The sequence below is a fragment of the Calliphora vicina genome, chromosome 5 (genome assembly GCF_958450345.1).
Source record: "Calliphora vicina chromosome 5, idCalVici1.1, whole genome shotgun sequence".
Taxonomy (NCBI): domain Eukaryota; kingdom Metazoa; phylum Arthropoda; class Insecta; order Diptera; family Calliphoridae; genus Calliphora; species Calliphora vicina.
In genome coordinates, this window is record NC_088784.1 from 77765208 (window position 1) to 77791427 (window position 26220).

Consider the following 26220-nt stretch of genomic DNA (forward strand, 5'->3'; position numbering starts at 1 on the left):
ACATCAAAATCAAATGTCAAATATTAATGTAACAGCCGACAAAGGAAAGACAACAATCAAAAGCTACGAAATCAGAAAAAAACATACAAAATAAAACAACATACAACAATGTCATGATGCAGCACAAAACGACGACATGCATTCAACCCAACAAAACAGACACAAAAAGGTAGCTTTATGTTGATGCAGCATACAACTGGTTGCTGGGCAACTTTAGCCAACCAACCAACCATCTATCCATCCATCCAATCCAGTCCATATTTGAGAAACTTGTCCATCTTTATGTCTGTATCATGTGCGTACCATCTGAAAACGCATACAAAGGAAAACTCAGGAACAAAAAAAAAAAAAAAAACACCAACCCGAACGAAACAATCATATCATACATTAAAGTTGAAGAGGGAGCAAGTAAAACAAACAACAACAACAAAAAAAGAAGCAAAATTAAATCAGTGCATCACCTTATAAAGTATTTTCCATTTTATTTTATGGCCAAGAGTTGCTGCTATAAACAATGGCAACATATGGACTAGACAACTACTCGTACCTACTGTATAAAGGTATTTAAAGTGCACTTGCAACAAACGCTAACTATTGTTTGTCAGTGTCAAAACTTTCCGAAAACAAAAAAAAAATTATATACTTTATAGTACCTTTATCATCGTCATTATTACACACATGATCAGTCGTCAGCAGTTTTTGTCATTTGTTTATCCAAAATGGCCATAAAATCCAGTTGTCAAAGCAAAAAAAAAACTAGATTTGAAATAAATATATTTTAATCTATTATGGAAGTAGTGTAATGGAAATATTATGGTCTTGCTTGGAATTCACTTTTTCTATTCTACTTCTATTGTGTATTGTTCTTTGGCACTTTTTGCTATAACAATGTGACACATTTTTAAGTTCCAAAGAAGTTTCCTTTAAAAAAATCGAAAATGTAAACTCAATAACGATATTTTTTTACATGCAACATAAACTTAGCCTCAATATTTTGTGGCTATATATCTCTCGGACTTGACAGTCTCCATAGGACAACTTGTGTGCCTGACATAGGACAGCTTATGTCTCAGACATAATAGTCCACATAGGACAACTTGAGTCACAATCATAACAGTCTCCATAGGACAGCTTATGTCTCAGAAATAATAGTCCACATAGGACAGCTTATCTCCACAGACTTGACAGTCTCCATAGGACAGCTTATGTCTCATATATAACAGTCTCCATAGGACAGCTTATCTCCACTGACATGACAGTCTCCATAGGACAGCTTATGTCTCAGACATAACAGTATCCATAGGACAGTTTATATCCTCAGGCTTGACAGTCTCCATAGGACAGCTTATGTCTCAGACATAATAATCCTCATAGGACAACTTGTGTCACAATCATAACAGTCTCCATAGGACAGCTTATGTCTCAGAAATAATAGTCCACATAGGACAGCTTATCTCCTCAGACTTGATAGTCTCCATAGGACAGATTATCTCTTAGTCATAATAGTTCACATAGGACAACTTGCGTCACAATCATAAGAGTCTCGATAGGACAGCTTATCTTCTCGGACTTGACAGTCTCCATAGGACAGCTTATCCCTCCGACATGATAGTCTCCATAGGACAGCTTGTGTGCCAGACATAACAGTCTCCATAGGACAGCTAATCTCTCAGACATAACATTCCCCATAGGAAAGCTTATCTCCCTGACATAACAGTCTACATAGGAGAGCTTATGTCACAAACATAACAGTCTCCATAGGACAGCTTATGTCTCAGACATAACAGTATTCACAGTATTATCTCCTCAGACTTTACAGTCTCTATAGGACAACTTATGTCTCAGACATAATAGTCTGCTTATCTCCCTGAAATAACAGGATAGCTTATGTCTAAAATATAACAGTCTCCATAGGACAGCTTATCTCTCAGACTTGACAGTCTCCATATGACAGCTTATGTCTCAGACATAACAGTATCCATAGGACAGCTTATCTCCTCAGACTTGACAGTCTCCATAGGACAGCTTATGTCTCGGACATAATAGTCTCCATATGACAGCTTATCTCCCTGACATGACAATCGCCATAGGACAACTTGTGTTCCAGATACAACAGGCTCCATAGGACAGCTAATCTCTCAGACATGACAGTCTCCATAGGACAGCTTGTGTGCCAGACTAACAGTCTCCATAGGACAGCTAATCTCTCTGACATAACAGTCTACATAGGAAAGCATATCTCCCTGACATAACAGTCTACATAGGAGAGCTTATGTCACAAATATAACAGTCTCCATAGGACAGCTTAGACATAACAGACTCCATAGGACAGCTAGTGTGCCAGACACAAAAGTCTCCATAGGACATCTAATATCTCAGATATAATCGTCTACATAGGACAACTTGTTTGCAGCCATATATCTCAAGTCTCCATAAGACAGCTTGTCTCAATGTCATAACAGTCTCTACAAGACAGCTTATGTCTTAGACATAACAGATTTTTTAAAACACATTTATCTCTCAGACAGAAAAGTCTATATAGGACAATTTATGTCTGAGACCTTAGAGGTCTTTAGGATCTCTATTGCTGCAATAATTATTTCAATATCTATTAATAGCAAACAATTACAGCTTCAAATAAAACATCATTCAAATACACTTATATAAAATTTAAAACAAATATTTTTGGAATTTTACGCAAAATCTCAAACTTCATAAAATAAAGAAACTTATTTTATGTTCAACAGCCAGGTTTTTATTTTTGCTTCATTGTAAACAAAAAAAAAATCCATAATTACTACAAGTGATTGATGGTTGAAAAGGTGAAATAAAATTTACAATCATTTATGAATCTCATCATATTTAAGCGATTACAAGTGTAAGACGACAAGAAACATGAACGAAACATTTATAATTCATGTTTTATGTTTTTATTGTTTTTACACACGATTCGTTATACAATCGCCATAAAGAAATTCCATAAAAGAAATTCCTTAACAGATGATGTTTAACGATAGAAAGTATTGACAGAGCTGTTTTTTTCTTTAGTACATAATAAATTAAATGAATTGAATTAGAACGTAACTAATTAAGATAGTACAAGTTACAAGCTAAGTGAGAGAGAGAGAAAAATAGCGATTAATTAAAGAATTTTATAGATATTAAATGTGGATTTATATATTTTGGCAAAATTTTAAATGAAAAGTACTGAGATGTCTTAAAATAACAACATGAAGAACCTTCTGAAAATCTCTGCCTTACTGTATCGCTGTCGCCTCATGTCTTTCACAGTTATTCAATCTAACTAGCACGAATTTTTGTTAGTTCGTTAATTAATTTATTACTTTTGAGTTATACAACTTATCTATAAGCTTACTCTAATTATAGTTCAATTATTTACTTACACTATTACTTTCTGGTATATAGTTGTGTAATACCTATTAGCTTTTATCAATTTGCAAAAGTATTTTAACAAATTCCAGGAAACCAATTAAAATATACAACCGTTCTATTGACCCATATTCGTTAATAATGTAAAAAGCCATGAAATAATTAAATATAACTAACAATAGCGGGGAAAAAATAATTGAATAATCTATAGAATGAATTATTTCAAACACACGTTGAAAGAATAGTTGTATGAAAAACTCAATAGAATATAAATCTTAAACTAATCAACTGCAATAATAACACAAACGTTTTAATGACTATTGATTTAAAATGAAATGACTTCCGTTTTTTATAGAGAAGGTATACCAACAGGGATATTTGTCTACTTTTTATATCAAACTAGTCATCCAACTTTGAGACATTCAAGTTGCCATAGGACAGCTTTTGCTTCAGACATAACAGTGTCTATAAGAAAGCTTATGTCAGAGACATAACTGTCTCTATAGGGCAGCTTATATCAAATACATAACTGTCTCTCTATAAGTCAGCTTATGTCTGAGATATAACTTATCTCAGAGACATAACTGTCCCCATAGGACAGCTTGAGTTTGAGAAATAAATATCTTTATAGGACAGCTTATGTCTCAGACATAAATGTCTCTATAGAACAGCTTATGTCTCAGACATAAATGTCTCTATAGGACAGCTTATGTCTCAGACATAAATGTCTCTATAGGACAGCTTATGTCTCAGACATAAATGTCTCTATAGGACAGCTTATGTCTCAGACATAAATGTCTCTATAGAACAGCTTATGTCTCAGACATAAATGTCTCTATAGAACAGCTTATGTCTCAGACATAAATGTCTCTATAGGACAGCTTATGTCTCAGACATAAATGTCTCTATAGGACAGCTTATGTCTCAGACATAAATGTCTCTATAGGACAGCTTATGTCTCAGACATAAATGTCTCTATAGGACAGCTTATGTCTCAGACATAAATGTCTCTATAGGACAGCTTATGTCTCAGACATAAATGTCTCTATAGGACAGCTTATGTCTCAGACATAAATGTCTCTATAAGACAGCTTATGTATCAGACATAAATGTCTCTATAAGACAGCTTATGTCTCAGACATAAATGTCTCTATAAGACAGCTTATGTCTCAGACATAAATGTCTCTATAAGACAGCTTATGTCTCAGACATAAATGTCTCTATAAGACAGCTTATGTCTCAGACATAAATGTCTCTATAAGACAGCTTATGTCTCAGACATAAATGTCTCTATAAGACAGCTTATGTCTCAGACATAAATGTCTCTATAAGACAGCTTATGTCTCAGACATAAATGCCTCTATAAGACAGCTTATGTCTCAGACATAAATGTCTCCATAAGACAGCTTATGTCTCAGACATAAATGTCTCCATAAGACAGCTTATGTCTCAGACATAAATGTCTCCATAAGACAGCTTATGTCTCAGACATAAATGTCTCTATAAGACAGCTTATGTCTCAGACATAAATGTCTCTATAAGACAGCTTATGTCTCAGACATAAATGTCTCTATAAGACAGCTTATGTCTCAGACATAAATGTCTCTATAAGACAGCTTATGTCTCAGACATAAATGTCTCTATAAGACAGCTTATGTCTCAGACATAAATGTCTCTATAAGACAGCTTATGTCTCTATAAGACAGCTTATGTCTCACACATAAATGCCTCTATAAGACAGCTTATGTCTCAGACATAAATGTCTCTATAAGACAGCTTATGTCTCAGACATAAATGTCTCTATAAGACAGCTTATGTATCAGACATAAATGTCTCTATAAGACAGCTTATGTATCAGACATAAATGTCTCTATAAGACAGCTTATGTATCAGACATAAATGTCTCTATAACACAGCTTATGTCTCAGAGACATTTATGTCTCTATAGGACAGCTTATGTCTCAGAGACATAAATGTCTCTATAGGGCAGCTTATGTCTCAGAGACATAAATGTCTCTATAGGACAGCTTATGTCTCAGAGACATAAATGTCTCTATAGGACAGCTTATGTCTCAGACATAAATGTCTCTATAGGACAGCTTATGTCTCAGACATAAATGTCTCTATAGGACAGCTTATGTCTCAGACATAAATGTCTCTATAAGACAGCTTATGTCTCAGACATAAATGTCTCTATAAGACAGCTTATATCTCAGACATAAATGTCTCTATAAGACAGCTTATGTCTCAGACATAAATGTCTCTATAAGACAGCTTATGTCTCTATAAGACAGCTTATGTCTCACACATAAATGCCTCTATAAGACAGCTTATGTCTCAGACATAAATGTCTCTATAAGACAGCTTATGTCTCAGACATAAATGTCTCTATAGGAGAGCTTATGTCTCAGACATAAATGTCTCTATAAGACAGCTTATGTATCAGACATAAATGTCTCTATAAGACAGCTTTTGTATCAGACATAAATGCCTCTATAAGACAGCTTATGTCTCAGACATAAATGTCTCCATAAGACAGCTTATGTCTCAGACATAAATGTCTCCATAAGACAGCTTATGTCTCAGACATAAATGTCTCTATAAGACAGCTTATGTCTCAGACATAAATGTCTCTATAAGACAGCTTATGTCTCAGACATAAATGCCTCTATAAGACAGCTTATGTCTCAGACATAAATGTCTCCATGGGACAGCTTATGTCAGAGACATAAATGTCTCTATAGGACAGCTTATGTCAGAGACATAACTGTCTCCATGGGACAGCTTATGTAAGAGACAAAATTGTCTCCATAGGAATCAGCTATCTTATAGAGACATTTTCTTTGAGTGTACTTTCTTCAGATTCTTTATTGTCTTGAGGGCATTTTGCAATTACATTATTAATCCACACTAATTTACGTTACATGTTGTTTGCAGTTTAAACTGTATCCGATATTTATTTAATGGTGAAACGATAAAAATAACTCCCAATTTTATGGCGTTTTTTTTTCATATATTTTCTTTCTTTGCTGTTACTTCTTCCACTACTTCTCTGCTTCTTGGTAACAACTATTCTACTCTAATTATCAATAAAATCATGTTTAAAGTTTATGGCCAAGAAGTAACACAGAAAATATGATTATTAACAATAATCATGATAATGACGACGATGATGATGGTGTGGCGGCGGTGGTGGTGGCAGTGGTAAAAGGAAATAAAACGGTATTACTGCTAAAATTGTTTTGTTGCAAGTTTAGTTGTTGTTTTTTTGTTATCTCTCGTGTGGCTGCCGTTAAATCAACAACAATTTAATATACTTATAACGTTTTAGTTTTCGGGTTGCTGCCTCTTATTGTTGCTTGTTGCATGCATTTATGTACATAATTTCTTGACCAGTTTTTCCACTTTTTTTTTATTTAACTCATGAATAAAAGAATGTTATACAGCTGTTGGTGGAATGTTGCAAGTGCAATTGTTAAAATTTTATTGCTTAGAAATTTTGGTTTATGCTTTGGAAATTATTAAAGTTTATTATTTTTATGTTTTGAAAGGTGTTCTTTTTTGTAATATTCATAATATGCTGAAGGTTATCATGTCGTCAAGTTGTTTTGGAATTTGTTATAGACTCACAACAAATAATATTTTAATGATTTTGGTTGGCAAATATTTTGCAAAATTTTCAAGAATTTACCAGAAACTAAATTTGTATATTTATTATGTTGTTCTTTTACAAAATATTATAAGTGTCCATTATTAACTGGCCACCACCTGTTGATTATTTATACTTTGATCTAAAACATTCAAACTTTTTTTGTTTGGCTTTAATATAGATTTCTTTTCCAGCCAAAAAAAAAAAAAGAAATCTATTTATTTATTTGCAAAAAAGCTGAAAAAAACTATAATAATATTATTATTAAAGAATTATATTAATAATTTAAAGCACGTATTTCAAATAAAAACAAAAATTTCACTTCCACTTCTGTTGTTTGTTCTACAAAAAAATATAATACAAAACAAAAGAATTGAAATTTTTCTGCCCAACAAGACATAAAAAGTATAATAAATAAAAAACGTGCAAAATTTTCAATATTTTTATGCAAATTAACGAATTAAACATTTTTATGGGGTGATATTATAATGGTTTCGCAGAACCATAAAAGTAGAGATATTAAGAAATTAATAAATAATTTAAATGTCAGTTTAAGGAAATCAAAGTAAAAAGATAAAATAAATTTTAAGTCACTGAAAATAAGTTTTATTATAGAGACTGCTTTGTCTCGGACAGAAGCTGCCCTATAGAAACAGTTATGTCTCAGACATAAATTGTCCTATAGACACAGTTTTGTATCAGAAATAAGCTGTCCTATTGATACAGTTATGTCTCTGGCATAAGCTGGCAGTTAGATACAGTTATGTCTGTGACATAAGCCTCCTATGGAGACTGTTATGTCTGAGACATAAGCTGTCCTGTAAAGATAATTATGTCTCAGACATAAGCTCTCCTATGGAGACTATTATGTCTGAGCCATAAGCTGTCATATATAGACTGTCCTGAAGTTCTTCAATATTTGTTTTCCCTGCTAATGTCTAAGTTGTTACATGCTATTTTTTTTAATTTTCTAGACTCTAAATATTAATTTGCCATTTCGTTTTCTAATTTCAGCTCACCCCAAAACAAATTTAACTACCATTCCAAAAAGTTTCAACTAAATTTTAATGTAAGTACCAGTATTTTCTATTTTCATACACGAAACAAATCAAAAAAACTGAAAAAATTAAACACACACATAAAAAAAAACATATTTTGAAAGTATAATTTTACATTGGCTTTCCAAAAATTATAAAAAAAACTCCACGAAAATACAAACAAAAATATCATTGATCATTAAGCATCATATTGTGTGGTATTATTTACACTATTTTTCTTTTATTTTTGGCTGTTTTTTCTTAATACTTTTAACTAAAACAATTCACTACTCTTTGGGCTGTTTGTTTAAACATTTCGTTTGTGTTTATTTAACGCCAAAGAAAATTGTAATTATTAGATAGGAGATGGCAAAGCCCAGCAGCGTGTGTTATTGAAAAGATTTCTATCTTTTTTTTAAAATATAAAATTTTGGCGTTCCAAACATTTAAGCTTGAATTAAGCACACATTAGAAATTTTGTGATTTTATGGCATGGAAATAAATGTATTTTTTTTTAACATTATGGCAACATCAATGAATATTTACATTTTTTTTTCATTATATATGTAACAAAAACCCTTTGTCTCTATAGGACAGCTTATGTCTTAGACATATCTGTCTCTATAGGACAGCTTATGTCTCAGACATATCTGTCTCTATAGGATAGCTTATGTCTCAGACATAACTGTCTCTATAGGACAGCTTATGTCTGAGACATACCTGTCTCTATAGGACAGCTTATGTCTGAGACATAACTGTCTCTATAGGACAGCTTATGTCTGAGACATAGGTGTCTCTATAGGACAGCTTATGTCTGCGACATAACTGTCTCTATAGGACAGCTTATGTCTGAGACATAACTGTCTCTATAGGACAGCTTATGTCTGAGACATAACTGTCTCTATAGGACAGCTTATGTCTGAGACATAACTGTCTCTATAGGACAGCTTATGTCTGAGACTAAGCTGTCCTATAGAGACAGATATGTCTGAGACATAAGCTGTCCTATAGAGACAGATATGTCTGAGACATAAGCTGTCCTATAGAGACAGTTATGTCTCAGACATAAGCTGTCCTATAGAGACAGTTATGTCTCAGACATAAGCTGTCCTATAGAGACAGTTATGTCTCAGACATAAGCTGTCCTATAGAGACAGTTATGTCTCAGACATAAGCTGTCCTATAGAGACAGTTACAGTGAGCCGCAAAAGTGAGTATACACCAAAAATTATTGGATATTTTTTAAGATAATGAAAATTCTAAAATTTATCCATGATTAAAATTTTAAAGTTTCGGTTTGATAGAGATTGGCTTGAATAATATCTTTGGTTGTGAAAAATATAGATTTAAGTCGGACTATAATGATTTTCATGATCTTAAAAAATCAAAAAATTCGCTGCTGTTTACTCACTTTTGAGGCTCACTGTATGTCTCAGACATAAGCTGTCCTATAGAGACAGGTATGTCTGAGACATAAGCTGTCCTATAGAGACAGATATGTCTCTATAGGACAGCTTATGTCTCAGACATATCTGTCTCTATAGGACAGCTTATGTCTCAGACATATCTGTCTCTATAGGACAGCTTATGTCTCAGACATATCTGTCTCTATAGGACAGCTTATGTCTCAGACATATCTGTCTCTATAGGACAGCTTATGTCTCAGACATATCTGTCTCTATAGGACAGCTTATGTCTCAGACATATCTGTCTCTATAGGACAGCTTATGTCTCAGACATATCTGTCTCTATAGGACAGCTTATGTCTCAGACATATCTGTCTTTATAGGACAGCTTATGTCTCAGACATATCTGTCTTTATAGGACAGCTTATGTCTCAGACATATCTGTCTCTATAGAACAGCTTATGTCTCAGACATATCTGTCTCTATAGGACAGCTTATATCTCAGACACATCTGTCTCTATAGGACAGCTTATGTCTCTGACATATCTGTCTCTATAGGACAGCTTATGTCTCCGACACATCTGCTTATCTCTCAGTTTGAACCTTTATAACTTTTTATCTAGTACTTTTTTATAGCTATTCCACATGGGAAAGTTTAGCTTATTTCATTCGCGATTTCGAATAATACTATTTGAAACTATTTCCATTTGTTATTAATTAAACAATATAAGATACTTTTGTTTACGATTCCCATAATAAATTTTTTGTTATTTTGTTAAAAGAAAAAAAAACTAAGTTTTCTAACTTTGTACTACTCGTAAAAGACAAAGATAATTAATATTTTTATTTTCTAACTGAATACGAATTTATAAGTTATTGTGTCGTGCAATAAAATGTGAGACTTGCATTTGTTTCACTCTCATAAAATCAACAAACAAAAATTGCATATAAAAGTCAAGCCGCCTTATGGAAAATGCATAAAAAATTTTCAAAAAATAATATTTTCAATTGTTTTTCAAACACAAAAACTTATTTTCCCCCAGGAATTTATTACAACAGCACCAGCCCCAGTAATAGCAATAGAGAAAGAAAGCTAAACTAAAATTGAATAATAATTTTAGTTTCAGACATTTGCTGCTGCTTGGCTTTTGCCAAGTGTCATTTTGTGGTATTATTATGTGGCACGTTTTATGTTAATCATACACATTGTCTGCTCCTCCTCCCACTAGTTACTAAGACTTCTTAAACTAGCTGTCTAACTGTCGGGCTGTCTAACAGCTCCACCGCCACCACCACCACCTTTAGTGAATGTGTGAATTTGGTAAAGAAATTAAACAATATACTGCCGTGCAGTTACAAGTCAAAGTGTTGCAAGTAGTGACAGCTTGTTAACAGTAAAACTCCAGCAGCTGAAACAAAGAAAATTTTATTTTGCAGATCATTAGTGTTAAAGAAAAGGCGCATAATATTTAATTACCTAAAATAAAATTGAAATAAAATTTTGAATTTCAAAGATCACATGCAGAGAAATGCTGTCACACGAAATACTTGTTTTTAGGGGAAAATATTAACAAATTAGCAAGATAGTTTGCTCTTGATTTCCCATAATATGATATAGAAAATAAAGAATTTGGTCAACTGGGTATGATTACTGCCTCTCATTGCCTAAGTATTGACACCTAAACAGCGACAGTTTGCTGCTGCCTATAAACGTACATTTTAGTTCAACATTCAACATGCAGTCAGCAGAAAAATTAGCAACAAATTGTTGGAAAAAAGTGTTACAAAACATTGTTGCTTGCTATTTTGGAATGTATTTTAAGCACGAACTGCGTACGTCTTGTAAAATCATGTTTACAGTAAAACAAGGTAACATCACAAGAACTCCACAAATAAGACCAAATAAAATAATGAAAAGAAAGAAAATTAAAGACAAAAGAAGAAATATTGTTTAGTACATACAATACTTACTCTAAGAATGGTTGACTGATTTTGCTACAATGTTTTTGGGTAGAAGAACAAACAGAGAAAATAAAAAAAAACTCAGACTAAGTGATTTATTTTGTAGTATATACTCGTAGTTGAATCGGAACAACACTTTACTACAGCCATTTCAAAATGATTTAACATTATTTCTTTCAAAGTCGTTTATTTTTTTTAAGATATTGAGAAATAGTAGAAATAAAGATCAATTCAAGTTCATATAAATATTACAATCGAGTTCAGAGAGTTTATTTTCCTCGCAATAAGCTTTTTTACTAGAATTCAAGTTGAAAACAAGTGTAATTCAAGCCTTGAAAGCTTTTTTACTAGAATTCAAGTTTAAAACAAGTGTAAAGGCTTGAATCCAGTGTCAAACAATTGAATTATAATTGTATTACACATTATATATCAATATCAATCTCCAATAAAAAAGGAAAAAAATAAATTCAAGCCACATGTTTTTTGTTTGAAAAATATTTAATATTTTTTAATTTTTTCAAATATTTTTCAAGTTTAAAACATAATTATATTACCATTCAAGTTAAATTCCAACAAAATATTCAAGTGCTTGAATTTGTAGGGCTTATTGAGTTCTGTCTCAGTCTTTTATGGAAAGTTTTTGCAATTGCGATCTATTTTCAGTCATAAATGATCTATTAGGATTCATTATGAGCACTAACTAAACAACAGTGTGTCGATCAGCTTGCTTCGACTCTAATAAAGCATTATCCTCGAATTCAAGAGCGATCTACATTTGTGCGCAGAAATAACTTAATGAAGATCGTTCAAAATCTCATGGTTTTGCCAATGATATGTTAAATAAGATACGATCGCGATCTATTAAAAGACTTTTGGCAGACTACAAGTCATGTATCATGGCATATAATCCAAAAACTAACTACCATTTCTTTTAAGAATAGACAAATCGGACAAAATGCATTCTTTAGATCTACAACTACAGTTTGCGCAAATTCCGTATCTGCCAAATAACTGTTACACAAGTTTGGATCGCGGTTTATTAATTAAAATACATTTCCTAATAGTGAAAATACTACAAGTCCATTGATCTATCCATAAGTATAAGCCCAAATTTCACATTCAACCAAACTTTCATCGGTAGAAGCCGGACCTATCGCCATTTTGTCATTAGAGCATCGTGGAGCGGTCAATTTAAATCGATACATCATCATTTGTTTGGGAGAACTATTCGCATAAAATGTTCCATAATTTGATGATCGTTACAAATATACTTGTAACATTTTTTACCTTCAAGAGGAACTTACTGTAATAAGTTGTCATCTGTTTCTCCAAATCCTCACAAATTGACAATATGCATTAAAGCAACAAATAATGGTTTATTTAAATAGATGCATCACCATCTGAGGATAACATATAATTTTATAATGTGGCTGAATTTTGTTGATGTAGCATTTCCTCCTTAAATGCCCGGGTGTTTGTGGGTTTCTTGGCATAAGTCTTTGACTTCAAATAGCCCCATTAAAAGAAATTCAAAGGAGCCAATTCTGATCACCGAAACGAGAGACTGTACGACTAGAAAATGTCTCATGCAGTAATTTAGTTGTTTCAATTACTGCATGATCATGCAGCAAATCATATCAATCAGTCGTTCTTATCAATATTATCAAAGTTATGCAGAAATCATGTTGAGATATTGAGCACCCGTAACATTCACTACTTTACTATTCTCATTTTCAAAGAAGTATGGTCCAATGATGCCTTCGGCCATAACCAGCACCAAACAGTGCCACATTGTGGATGCATTTATTTGCCGATTAACAAATTCATCCAGGTTTAAATGTACTTGTACTGCTTACGATGACTTTGCTCAAAATCAGCATCCAGTTGACCATCATTCAAAACACGATCATTACGCTTCAAGTTTTCGTAACAATTGAAAGTTGCAACCACGTAGACACAGATCTTTATTATGTATACGCTTTAGAGGCTTCTTGAAATGTGCAATTCTTGTCCATGGCGCTAAATAGATGTTCCTGGACTTCTAGCAACACTCTGTCGACCTGCTTCGATATTGACATTCCAACGGTTTGTTTAGCATCACCAGTTGATCGGATCTCTCTGAATTTTACAATTACTCTCTTCATAGTTTAGTAAGTTCAATGCATATTCCAAATTCTAATAAATTACACCCTGTCAAACTGTTTTATACCCTACACCGCCATAATGGGGAAGATACGAGGTGGGTCAAAAAGTCCCTGCCATTTTGAATGAAACTTAGGTATCTCCATAAAATTATTTTATTTTTCAACATTGTCTCCTTTGAGCTCTATGCACCTGGTCCAACATTTCTTCAATTTGTTTATCCCTTCCAAAAAATAAGATTTATCAAGGGATGATATCATAGTTGGAGTCAAATCTCATTTGACTAGACATTTCTTCAGTTTTGGAAAATAGAAATAGTCACTCGGGGCTAAATCTGGAGAACAGGGAGTATTTCGTGGCCTATTTCATGGATTTTTGTCATGAAAACCGCAAAGCTTTCTATACCCAAGTGATCATTCAAAATAAAAAACCACTGAGCCATGAGAGACGCCTATGGTGTCCGCAATCTCTCGCAATTTCAATCTCTGATCGGCCAACATCATGATTTTTCTTCAATTGTTTCGGGTGTAGAGACCTCAACTGGGTATCCAGAATGTTCGACAACTTCCATGCTTGTACGGCCACAATGAAATTCAGTAAACCACTTTTTTACCATTGAAATTGATGGTGCAGAGTTCCCATAGTATTTATCAAGCTTAGCCTTTATTTGAGTCATGGTGATGAGGTAATCTGCTATCAATGGCTGTCAAACACAAACTAAATGACGCAGCTTGTTTAAATTTTCACAGGAGTCAACTGACAGATGCCTGTTGACAGTAGCAGTCTTTCTCTTTCAGTTAAGAGGCGGGAAATTAAAAAGTCGCGGCCTTATTGACCCAACCTCATATAAGAATATTCCAAATTTAGTATGTACTCCTCTCTCTTTTTATACCCTTCACCATCGTGAGAAGGGTATCTATAAGTTTTTAATTTCCACAATATAATTTTCCTACCCTATAAAGTATATATATTCTGGATCCTTATAGATAGCGGAGTCGATTAAGCCATGTCCGTCTGTCTGCCTTTCTGTCTGTTGAAATCAATTTTCTGAAGACCCCAGATATCTTCGAGATCCAAATCTACAATAATTCTGTCCGACATGCTTTCGAGAAGCTTCCTATTTAAAATCAGCAAAATAGGTCCACAAATGGCTGAGATATGAGGAAAAAACCAGGATAACCTTGATTTTTGACCTACATATATCTGGATTACTAAGTCATTAATATAGACAATATGGATATCTAATGATAGATATTTCAAAGACCTTTGCAACGACGTATATCATAGTAAGTTGGACTTACAATGGGTCAAAATCGGAAAAAATATTTTTTAACCCGAATTTTTTTTTCAACAAAAATTTTTTTTTTAAATAATAATTCGAATTTTTTTTTTCCAAAAAATAAAAATAAAAAATTTTGTTTACCTAAAAATATTTAAAATTTTTATTTTGAAGTATAATTTGGTGAAGCCGAATATAGCTCCCTTACTTGTTTTTCTTGTTTCTCTCTCTCTTTAATAATTCCTTTATCATATTTATGCAAAAATATCAACAAATCTAAACACGTGCTTTGAAAACTCTTCCAAACCTCCATTAAATCAGGCCAAGTTTAGTATTTTTGTTATGATGAATTTCAAATTAACATTTTTTTACGATTTTATTAACAGCTACTACTATTTTAACTAATTAAATGAATGATGTTTTCATATATGGCTTGTCATACATAAACAGGCCAAATATGAAAATTAATAAAAAATTAACAACACATTTATCTCACAGACAAAAAAAAAAAAATCAATTTAACATGAACGTTCAATGTCAAGTTTACAATAATGATATGAGTATTTTTTTTTTAAATTTTTTCCATATTTATGGTTTAATTGAAGACACCACCGTACAAAATCATTAATTGTTGATGACAAGTAACAAGGCGTTTTTCAGTAATGTTAAGTAATGTTTATAATAATTCAATTCAATAATTGAAATATTGAATAATGTTTGAATGGTCTTGCCAGTCATTAGTGAACAAAAATTGTATATTGGGTGGAAATTTTAAGTCATTAGCCAGGGTTAAACTAATAAAACAATAAATATAATAAATTGTCATTCAATTCTATTCTAGAGTTATACATTTAATTTAACTCTTTGCAAGAGTGGTTTAAAAGCCAACACAAATTGTTTTGAAATTTCCATTAAAAGTGCGTGTGTGCTTGCTTTATATTTATAGTCATTGGAGTATTTGAATTGTTAATTTAAAGTGTATTGTTTAAGACCCACCTTAACTTCTTTTTCGTTGGCTTTTTTTTTGGGGGGTATTTATTTAAATATTTAACATTTTCTGCTGTTGTCGTTTGTTAGCTAGGTTTGCATGTTGGCCTAGTCACCTAAAAACGTTTAAAAACAAAAGTATTCGACTTTAAACGATTTAAATCTGTTGGTGCTGTTAAATGTTTTTTACATGTTCAATAGCACAAAAACAACCACCAGCCAGTTCAGAGGTTGTTCAATGTGATTGTAGGCATGAGTTTCTCTTTAGACGAGGGTTATAGTCAAAGTTTTTAAACACAAATTTTTGAGTTTAAAAATGATATTAAAAATTTAAGGAAAATTTGACTTCAAAATTAATCAAATTTTATTCTTTAGATTGTTAACAATAAGCAGTTTTACTGAAATTCAAGTTGAAAGCAAGTGTAATTCAAGCCTTGAATTATAGTCAAGCAATTGTATTACACTTTATTTCAATAGCATTCTCTAGTAATAAGGAAACATCTTTTGTATTTTGTTTGAAAAATATTTAATTTTTTCAAGTTTAAAACAAAATTACATTTGCATTCAAGTTTAATTCCAACAAAATGTTCAAGTGCTTGAATTTTTAAGGCTTTGGTGCTTATGTTTTTATTGAAAATTGTATGCCAATTTTTTTTTTTAATTTTTTTTCAAAATTTTATTTTAAATTTTTTTTTTCAAAATTTTATTTTTTATGTTTTTTTCTAAATTTTAGTTTTAAATTTTTTTTTAAAACTTTGTATTTAAGTTTTTTCAAAATGTTATTTTTAAAACTTTATATTTAAATTTGTTTCAAAATTTTATTTTTTTAATTTTTTTCAAAATTTTATTTGATAACTTTTTTTAAATTTATTACTGATTTTGACCCATTGTCTATATTAATGACCCATTGTCTATTTATTTTTAAATTTTTTTCAAAATTTTATTTTAAATTTTTTTCAAAATATTTGAAATTTTTTTCATAATTTTATTTTAAAATTTTTTTTCAAAATCTTATTTTTTAAATTTATTGCTGAAAAGAATTTCATGATAAAACTTTTTTTTGAGAATTTAATTTTTGTGTTATAAAATTTTTTTCCCGATTTTGACCCATTGTCTATATTAATGACCCATTGTCTATTTAGTTTTAAATTTTTTTCAAAATTTTATTTTTTTCCCGATTTTGACCCATTGTCTATATTAATATTTTATTTATTTTTAAATTTTTTTCAAAATTTTATTTTTAAATTTTTTGAAATTTATTACTGAAAAGAATTTCGTGATAAAACTTTTTTTTTGAGAATTTTATTTTTGTGTTAAAAAAATGTTTTCCCGATTTTGACCCATTGTCTATATAAATGACCCATTGTCTATTTAGTTTAAATTTTTTTCAAAATTTTATTTTTAAATTTTTTTCAAAATTTTATTTTTAATTTTTTTTCAAAATTTTATTTTTTAATTTTTAAATTTTTTGAAATTTATTACTGAAAAAAATTTCATGATAAAACCTTTTTTTGTGTTAAAAAATATTTTTCCCGATTTTGACCCATTGTTTATATTAATGACTTACTAATCCAGATATAAATCGAAAAAAGCTCAAAAATTTAGGTTATCCTGGATTTTCCTTATATCTCAGCCATTTGTAGTCCAATTTTCTCAATTTTAAATAGCAATGGAATCGGGTCTATATCAGATATATTGATATATGAATCATGTATGTGAGATATATAGGGTCTACGGAAAGTTGATTTCAACATACTGACGGACAGACGGACATGGCTATATTGACTCATCTATAGCGATACAGAATATATATACTTTACAAACGGAATGGCAAACATGGGGGAATGTATAATAACCGGTCGGTTTTTCAATCGGTTTCCGATTATTGAATACTCTAGCTGATAATGTATTCTGAACAACAATAAACATAATGTATATCAAATGAAAGGTGAAATCAAAGGCCTTTCCAACGACACGATATCGAAAATTGTATCGATAATGGATAAAAAAAATACAGACTTGTTAAATTAATGCTTGTATGGAAATTTTACCTTGAAAACATTTTAATATGAATGTTTGTTTATTTAGCTTTTGGTTTGAAAATAAAATTTTTATGTTAAGTATTATATTTTTAAACTAAACCCAGTGTGTCTAAGCCTTTTTTTTAAGTCTTAATTCAATAACAAACCAAAAACATGTTTCCGTCATACAAACAAAACAAAAAATCTCTAATAAAACTCAAGCGATTAATTGTTATCTAAATTTCAAATCAAATAATGTCTTGTTTTTGCTAATAAATTAATAGAAAAACAAATTACTGGACACAGGCCCAGACAAGTCGGAAGTTAATTGCAAATCCCTGCTTTTGTATCTTAAGGAAATATCTCTCTTTATTACAAACAGCAATCAAATTCAAACTTAACATTTGAGAAAGATACTAAAAGATACAACTAATAATTACTTTAATTTAGTTTTAACAACAATTGCCTGTGCAATTATTAAAGCATCTGGGTAAAGCAGATTTCTTTAGAAAAAAGAAAAAGCACTTTCGTGTTTGCAAAAATACTATATAAAAACAACAAACAATTTAGGAAAATAAAAATTAAAAATTGCATTTCAAATGCTGCTATTTTTCTATTGTCTGATTTATTTTAGTTTTTTATTTTATTCCAAATGAAATTTTTATTTGTATTTATTATGGTTTGGCACTTTAGAGTTTCTACCAAAAAGAAAAAATAATAAAAAAGAAGTAGTTAAATAGTAAAATGAAATAAAATAAAATTAGAAATGTAGAAAAAAGTGTTTTTTTAAGCGAAAAATACTGTTACTTTAAAATTGGTTGAGTAAAAATGTTGGTATAAGAAACCAAAAAAAAGGAAACTTCAAGGCCACAGTGGTAGAAGTAGAAAGAAAAGCTGTTAATTAAAAACCTTCAAGGATAAGACCTCTATAAAATTCAGAGAGTCAAGACCCTCTCAAATTTAAATTTTAAGGATTCCTTAAAGCAAACATTCTAACGCTGTTTTAAAGTAAATAAACATATCAAAAAATATTTTTATTTCTTTTCAAATTAACTAATTTCCTCATTTTACTCCTTATTGCCCACTGTGCTTTCAGTGTTGCTTATACTTCAGTTTACTTTAATGTTGTTTGTTGTTGTTTTTGTTGTCAGTGGCTTTGCAAATACATACTTTAACTCTCTGTCTGTCCATCCGTCCGTCCGTCCGTCTGTCTGTTTTGTGAAGTACAATTCAGTATCTAAATAGTTTAATGTTTTACTTTTTTTCTACTTTTATTTATTTATATTTTTAGTTTATGGGTTTTTATTAGTTTAAACGTATTTTTTGTTCAACCAAGTGTAGTTAAAAGAAAAATCAAATGCAAAAAACAAAATACAGTAAAATTTTCACATTAGAAACGCAATTTATATTTTTGGCCGATCGTCCAAGTTTCATGCGTTTTTAACATTTATTTACAAAATATGAAATAAAATTATAAATATAAACACGCGAAATATAGAGTGTCCTAAAATTTCAGCAAGATTTGACAGTTAATGTCTAAGACATATTTGTATCTATGTATATAGGACACATTATGTCTGACATAACTGTGTCTGTTGGTTACTTTATGTCTGAGACATAACTGTCTTCATAGGACATCCGATGTCTGAGACTTTATGTCTGAGACATAACTGTCTTATAGGACAGCCTATGTCTGAGATATAACTGTCTCATAGGACTGCCTATGCCTGAGATATAACTGTCTCATAGGACAGCTCATGTCTGAGACATAACTGTCTCTATAGGACAGCTTATGTCTGAGACATAACTGTCTCTATAGGACAGCCTATGTCTGAGACATAACTGTCTCTAAAGGACAGCCTATGTCAGAGACATAACTGTCTCTTTAGGACAGCCTAAACAGTCTCTATAGGACAGCCTATGTCTCAGACTTAACAGTCTCTATAGGACAGCTTATGTCTCGGACATAACAGTCTATATAGGACAGCTTATGTCTCGGACATAACAGTCTCTATAGGACAGCTTATGTCTCGGACATAACAGTCTCTATAGGACAGCTTATATCTCGGACATAACAGTCTCTATAGGACAGCTTATGTCTCGGACATAACAGTCTCTGTAGGTCAGCTTATGTCTCGGACATAACAGTCTCTGTAGGTCAGCTTATGTCTCGGACATAACAGTCTCTATAGGACAGCTTAAGTCTCAGACATAACTGTCCCTTATGTCTGAGACATAACTGTCTCTATAGGACAGCTTATGTCTGAGACATAACTGTCTCTATAGGACAGCTTAAGTCTGAGACATAACTGACTCTATAGGACAGCTTATGTCTGAGACATAACTGACTCTATAGGACAGCTTATGTCTGAGACATAACTGACTCTATAGGACAGCTTATGTCTGAGACATAACTGACTCTATAGGACAGCTTATGTCTGAGACATAACTGTCTCTATAGGTGAGCTTATGTCTGAGACAGTTATGTCTGAGACATAACTGTCGCAGACATAACTGTCTCTATAGGACAGCTTCTGTCGCAGACATAACTGCCTCTATAGGACAGCTTCTGTCGGAGACATAACTGTCTCTATAGGAGATCTTATGTCTGACACATAACAGCCTTTGTAGGACAACTTATGTCTTACATGCATTTGTTTTTCCACAATCATCTGTGGGTTCTCTCAATTTTGAAGATTATTAGGCATATTAATTGCCTGAATTTTGGCATACCCTTTAATTGCATAAAAAAAATATTTCAGTTTTCTGAAACCTTTGCAGCCAACAATTTAAAGTTTTGTTGAAAAACATAAAGAAACAATGAACTATTTTTACCTAAAATTACTCAACTACTTATTGGCTTTTAGGTTAGGTTTTTTTTTTTTTTTTTGCAGTTTGTGTAAAAGAAATGTGTCTAAAATGTGCATTGACACAAATTTCACTTTGCATGCCAAAAACAATGTTTTATCAAACACATTTACTATATAAACTTTGCAATTGCTACTCACAATATATTGACTACTAAATTTTAACTTACGCTGAGTGACTACTGCCTGCATTCATGCTAACTTACTTGCCAGCACATTTTGTTGCATGTTGAGCAGTTTTTTTTTTTATGGCAGTGCGTTTACGGCTGAAATGATGGCATCATTAGTTGCCAATAAAAATGGGGTAATTCTATAGGGGTTATTACTATGTAGACACAAAGTTGCGTTGTTTAGTTGTAACAACTGATTTTTTCGTTTGTGTTTACAAAATTGTTCAGATCTAATTCAGTTTAAAGACTTGTTGTCTTCGGAAGCTTGATAGAATATGTTCATTTGTAAGCCATTTTTTTGTAATACCCTGTTAAAATGTAATTATCTTTAAACTCATGTAATCTTAGCCAATTATATATATTATTACTAGTTTACTTTTATTGTATGGTAATTATGAAAAATGCAAGAAGTTGCTACCGTTTGTTTTATTGTCGTTAGTTAGCAAACATAAGTAATTGACCATTTAATGAAATTTACTAGACCACAATAACATATGACCTGCAATAAGTGTGTAAACAAATTATTATTTTAGGAGGAGACCTCAGACATAAGCTGTCCTATGGAGACAGCTATATCTCAGACATAAGCTGTCCTATGGAGACAGCTATATCTCAGACATAAGCTGTCCTATGGAGACAGTTATATCTCAGACAAAAGCTATCCTATAAAGACAGTTATATCTCAGACAAAAGCTATCCTATAAAGACAGTTATTTCACAGACATAATCTGTCCTATAGAGACAGTTATGTCTCAGACATAAGCTGTCCTATAAAGACAGTTATGTCTCAGACATAAGCTGTCCTATAAAGACAGTTATGTCTCAGACATAAGCTGTCCTATAAAGACAGTTATGTCTCAGACAAAAGCTGTCCTATAAAGACAGTTATGTCTCAGACATAAGCTGTCCTATAAAGACAGTTATGTCTCAGACATAAGCTGTCCTATAAGGACAGTTATGTCTCAGACATAAGCTGTCCTATAAAGACAGTTATGTCTCAGACATAAGCTGTCCTATAAAGACACTTATGTCTCAGACATAAGCTGTCCTATAGAGACAGTTATGTCTCAGACATAAGCTGTCCTATAAAGACACTTATGTCTCAGACATAAGCTGTCCTATAAAGACACTTATGTCTCAGACATAAGCTGTCCTATAAAGACACTTATGTCTCAGACATAAGCTGTCCTATAAAGACACTTATGTCTCAGACATAAGCTGTCTTATAAAGACAGTTATGTCTCAGACATAAGCTGTCCTATAAAGACAGTTATGTCTCAGACATAAGCTGTCCTATAAAGACACTTATGTCTCAGACATAAGCTGTCCTATAGAGACAGTTATATCTCAGACATAATCTGTCCTGTAGAGACAGTTATGTCTCATTTGAAATTCACTTCTATTTCAAATTGTTATTCAAATATTTGTTTAAAATGTATTTAAATTATTAAAACTAAAAATTATTGAGGAAGTTATTTGCTATTTCATTATATTTGTATATTTGCATATCTTAATATAAAAGAAACGTGTCAAACTTAAGTTTTTTTTTTAAAAACAAACTTCCACAATTCAACCAAAAATTCCCACTTAAAATCATGCAAAAAGCGTGTTCATGTTTTACATAAAAAGTATTTTATTTTTTCATAAAAAAATTATTTTAACAAGTGACCAACACCCCAAAACCAAATACAAATGCTACCAGTAACTTCAGCCATAAAAATCTCAAATAACTTTTTTAATTAAAATGCATTTCAACAAAAAAAAAAAAATACATTTTATAGGACCTGTGTGAGTTAACTTTGTATAAAGATAGAAATGTTAAGGGTGTTCAAAACAAATTATGTTATTTCTAAGGAATTTTGCACTAACAGGATTTTTGAAAATTAGCCATAAGCTGTGCAATGCATTTTAATTAAAAAAGTTATTTGAGATTTTTATGGCTGAAGTTTCATTTCATTTCCAAACTGTTGAGAATACCCTTAATAGTTTGAACTGGGGATTTGGTCTAGTTTTAACTCATTGTTATGATTTTGCTATACTTTGAGAAAAAAAGTATTTTTACGAAAATATGCCAATAACATACATTTTGTAAGTTTTATTATTTTAATGTTCAAAAGTTAATTGAATATATTGACTTTTAGGCTGGCAGTAAACATTTATAGCAATTTAAATGCAAATCCATTGACAAAATATAAAAAAAATATCACATAAACTACAAAATATTCAGAAAAAATCAAAAACATTTTAATGATTTGTTTATTTTATACAAAAAAAGAAACACTGCAAATTTATTTAAAGCTTAGTTTTATGAGCTTCGTTTCGTTTTCAATACGAAATGTATTTTTTATTAAAGTAACTGCTAGTTTGAATACAAGTATGCTGTGTTGTAAATATAAAAATCCATAAATATAATTTTGTCCAAGTACATTGGTTCCGCATAAATAGTTTTTAGTGATAAATTTTCTAACATTTAATAACATTCGTTTTGGACTTTGACTAACAAACTGACTTTGACTTGTGTAGTTATCTTAGTCATGTTTTATTTTTCATTCTTTTATTATTTATTTTCTAAACATATTTTTGTGTTTATTGCATTTGTTTTTTTTTACACACTGTGCAAGTGTGCAAATACTTTGCTGTGAGGTGAGTATTTGCTGTCAAAGGTGCCTGACAGCAATAACAGTGAGTGCAACAAGTAATTTTTGCTGCTGCAACCAACAACAATGCAAAATGGAATGTTGGCTGTTAGACAGCGATAACGGCTTAAATAATTTCTAAAAAAAAATCATTATATGGGTGTAACTCTGTGTTGTATTGTTACTGTGTGTTAATTTCATTTTTTACTGCACCTCTACTCTACGGTCTTATAACTTTAAAGAGTGTTATGGCTCTCTATAGAATTATTGCAGTCAATTTTGATTGAATAAATATTCGCCAAAGTTTTATTTTTTATTTTGGAAAGAAAGTTTTTAATTTCAAATGACTTAAAAATTAGGGATTTTTTAAAATTTTTAGGTTTCATTTTGAAACATTTGTATAATATAAAGTTATTCAAAGTGTTGGCCATTGTTAGCTACGACCTTTTCTCATGTTTCTGGCATCATATGGATTTCGAGCCAAAATATCTGCTCATATTTTGAGGGCATGATTGAATCAAGCCAATTTCAGATACTCTGTTGCAAAGTGAAGCGTATCCCAGAGAGAGTGTCCTGCATTTGATTGATAGAAATATTATTCGGACGGGGCAAGGTCTGGACTATAAAGTGGGTGAGGCAAAACTTCCCAACCACTCCATTCTAAATAGTTTTTAACAGGTTTTGCAATATGTGGCCGGGCGATGTTATGATGGAATATTACGGATTCAAGTCTGGCTGCATATTCTGGTCGTTATTCTGCCAATTTTCGCTCCAAACGAATCAATTGTGTTCGGTACAGGTTCCCTATGATGCTGTGGTCAGATTTCAGCTGCTCATAATATATAGGATCCTATTGCTCCCATCAAATACAGTGAATTACCCATGGATATTTTGTTTTGATGTCGATTCGACTGGTTGGTCGGACATCACATACAATCTCTTACGCTTCGGGTTATCGTAATGGTTCCATTTTTCATCGCAAGTAATGAATGGGTGCAAAAAATTCTTTAATATCGTTCAAGCAGCATTTTAGACATACAAATCGTTTTTCAAGGTCTCTCAACTTCAATTCGTATGGTACCTAATTTCCCTGTTTTTTGATGAATCCTGCTGCTCGCAAACGTTTTGAAATTGCTGATTGAGTAGCTACCAATGATTTTGCATGCTCTTCTTGAGTTTGACACTAAGCTTCATGGAGTAATGCCTCAAATTCTTTATCTTCAAACTTTTTTGGCTGGCCTGGGGGATCTTTGTCTTCCGCGTCAAAATCACCACTTGTGAACCGAACAAAACATCTCTCGCACGTTAAAACTGATGGAACACATTGACTTCAGCGTCCCTTTTTTTCAAATTAAAGGAGTAAAGCAAAACTTCCCGCATATGACGCTTTATTGGCACAAAATTCTACATTTTCGAAGCAAAAAAAAACTTTGTTGTTTCACTAATAGGTTCAATAACTGAGTGAAAATAATTGACAGTTTTGTACTATTCAAAATGACATAGAAGTTATTAAAAACAAAAACCGCGTTCAAAAGATAAGCCACCTATTGTAAATCCCCCATTTTTAAGTCAAACCCGCAATAAAAAAACGCAAATTTACCATAAAATCGGGAATTTTTCAAGACGCTAATTCCACAATTTCAATATGGTCTCTCATTCGAGAACAAATTCAAAATTTTACAGAAAATTGTTAGTCAATTCTCAGATAAACTTTCCGTGGTGGGCCCCCCAAAAGTACACTGACAAAATTACCAGCTGTGGTGAAGGGTATCTAAGATTCGCCATATCATTTATATTCTTTTCCACTTGCTTTTCTATATTTAACACTTTAATGACATTAAAGAAAAACTCACCAAATTTCACTATCTATAAAAGATTTTTCATCATGAACTAACGTGAGGTTTCCACATTCTTAAACAGAAACAGGGTGTTTTTTATGGGGGAAACATTTTAAAGAAATACGAAAAAAATCTTAAAGAGAATGAATCGCATCTATGTTGGGTTTCCAGAAACTACCTCTGACAAATTTTAATCCTCGATGACCTTTAGACGAAGCCATGTCAAATGAAATTTATTTTAAAGTCCTTTCCAACGTTCTTCCAATATGGAATTCCGAACTTTGACAGTTGAAAGCGGACATATTGTTGAAGATACAACTGTCGAATTGGCTGTCATTTATTCAGTTTGTTTTGCCAAATCACCATGAACGAATGGAGCGTTCAACAACTCGTGCACATTATAAAATTGTTTTATCAAAATTTGTGTTCTTAAGAAACCAAATTGTAGAATCGATGTCATGTCGACGATACCAATTCACATGAGATCCAAGTGCGTTTAATTAATGCTTCCCGAAAAGGTCACTGTTTGGTGCGAATTTTGGCGACGTCATCGGCCGATATTGCTTTGAGAACGACGTTGATTTCAACAGGTCAGCCAAACAACGCCGCTCAGCTCAAGCCACATTGGATATTCGCATGAGCGATTTAAGGGCATGGTCATCTCATGTGTAGGTGACGTGAACTAGCCATCCAGATCGTGTTATAATTATTTTTTTTTCGGGGTTTCTTAAGTCGCAGGTCTATGCAAATAAGTCACAAACCACAGCGTCCCTCAAAGCCAAAATTATCCATACCATCGTACAAATTCAGCCTGAAGCGGTTGAAAAGAGTTTTGA

At 31.8% G+C, this 26220-nt stretch overlaps 1 protein-coding gene across 1 annotated transcript in view; it reads left to right on the forward strand.

Annotated features, from left to right (window-relative positions):
• The window catches only part of conu (Rho GTPase-activating protein conundrum), a 171560-nt gene that overhangs the window by 66149 nt on the left and 79191 nt on the right, over positions 1–26220 (forward strand). The window contains exon 4 of the mRNA XM_065511108.1: positions 8054–8108. The gene's annotated coding sequence lies outside the window, so the exon portion shown is untranslated. The remainder of the gene's footprint in view (positions 1–8053; positions 8109–26220) is intronic.